The sequence below is a fragment of the Podarcis cretensis genome (assembly GCF_951804945.1).
Source record: "Podarcis cretensis genome assembly, chromosome: 15".
Taxonomy (NCBI): domain Eukaryota; kingdom Metazoa; phylum Chordata; class Lepidosauria; order Squamata; family Lacertidae; genus Podarcis; species Podarcis cretensis.
The window spans coordinates 39,116,148-39,118,415 of record NC_137185.1 but is presented as its reverse complement, the minus strand read 5'-3'; positions in this window follow the sequence as shown (position 1 = coordinate 39,118,415).

Below are 2,268 nucleotides of genomic sequence, written 5' to 3'. Positions count from 1 at the left end.
AGATTTGTCTGGGGGGGGGTGGTTTTTTTTTGCCTCTGAGCGACGTCACCAGCCGTCGCTGACGTCTTGCGAACGAGACCCGCAGAAGCATCCCGCGCGAAAGCATCCAATCAGGAAAGCTTTCGCCTCCGTCAACCCGTTAGAGTAACCCTTAAAGACCTGGAGAGAAATGGAATGGGTCAGCAGTGCACACCTTATCTGGGAGGAAGTTCCATTTACTTCACAGGAGCTTGCTTTGCTGCCCAGTAGACATGGGCAGATCTGCGGTCTCTGGTGATTCTAGCCTACAATTATGCCAAAACAGGCATTCAAAAGGGGTAAACTGACCTTTAAAGGAGCATAAAAGTGAAACTACCACACTGTATTAAATATAAAAAGCATGAGAAATGCAAGTTTATTTCTACAAATGCATACTGTACATCCAAAATTAGCCAGACTTCATCAGAAAGTACTGAGCTTTCCTGGAGTCCGTGCTGACTCAGAACAAGTTCTTGGAAAGCTATATTTTCAGAATCCCTGCAGGTGTTGCTACTACTATGGTACTTACAACTTGCAAGAAAACGAAACCTTCCCTTAAAGTTTTAGAATGTATAGCATATATAAACATAATAAACCTTTGGGAGCTGTTCAGCCCTTCAGAAATTACACATTACACACAGACCAATTTTGAGTATTTTAACCAGGTAGTCAAGGTGTAGGGAATCTTTTGCCCTCCAGATGTGCTCTGATCATGCCTGGCCACTGGCCAAGCTAGGACTCATGGGAGTTGTAGTTCAATAACATCTGGAGGGCCAAAGATTCCCCACACCTGATCTAGTCCATATACCTAAGGTCAGTTGATGATTTCTAAGTCCAAAATAAGCTCCTCTGTAAAAATGTAGTGGGAATCCTTGGAGTTTCATCCTTTCCAACAGCTTTAATAGTAGAACCTCAGTTTGTGAATATACAACTTAATCCCACCTGCAAAATACCAATCCTGAAATAGTTTGTGGGGGGGATGTAGGTGGCTACTAGCAATGACGACTGTACTCAGTGAAATCTTCTGCCATCATGAATGTGTTAGTCTTTGCTGCAAGAGACTAGCATGTCTATCCTGGAAAGAGTTATAATGCTAAGAGTGCTAATAATAATGCCAACACAACACAACTGTTTATTTGCCATCAGTATTTGTAGTAATGTTAGCAACTAAACCATTTACATAAATAAATTAAGACAAGCTCTCACACATATGTGCATATACATAAATAAATTAAGACAAGCTCTCACACATATGTGCATATACATAAATAAATTAAGACAAGCTCTCACACATATGTGCATATACATAAATAAATTAAGACAAGCTCTCACACATATGTGCATATACAAAACCCAGAAGCAAGCTAAACCACATCAGCAGAGAGGATACATGCTCTGAGTGCACTTTTCAATGGTTTTGTGTAGAGTCCAGAAGACCTTGTGTGAGAAGTAAATATTGTCACAATAAAAATGATTAAATTTTACAGATTAAATGCAAAGTAAACAAAGGGCTAAGATTAAAGGTAAAGGTAAGGGTAAAGGTACCCCTGCCCGTACGGGCCAGTCTTGACAGACTCTGGGGTTGTGCGCCCATCTCACTTAAGAGGCCAGGGGCCAGCGCTGTCCGGAGACACTTCCGGGTCACGTGGCCAGCGTGACATCGCTGCTCTGGCGAGCCAGAGCCGCACACGGAAACGCCGTTTACCTTCCCGCTGGTAAGCGGTCCCTATTTATCTACTTGCACCCGGAGGTGCTTTCGAACTGCTAGGTTGGCAGGCGCTGGGACCGAGCAGCGGGAGCGCACCCCGCCGCAGGGATTCGAACCGCCGACCTTTCGATCGGCAAGCCCTAGGCGCTGAGGCTTTAACCCACAGCGCCACCTGCAAAGCTTCAAATCTAGGCCCTCTTGGGCCCAAGTCTAATTCAGGAGCATGGGATCTGCAGGTCTCCAGATGTTGCTGAGCTGCAACTCCCACCATTTCCAGTTCACTGACAGGGCTGGCTGGCGCTGGTAAGACGAGTCCAGCAACAGACACCTGTGACTGCAGAGTTTGAAACTGATTTTATTTTTGTTGCAGAGCACCCGCCTAGGGTTGCAGACCTCAGAGAGGTGCAGTGCTGACATTTGAGGGCCAGCTTTATACAAATTAGTTTTTGTTACAACTTTCTGATATTTTCATTTCTCCTACAAGACATCTGTTTTTGAAAACCGAGGTTACCAATATGGGGAGGGGGGTGCGAGCAGTTAGC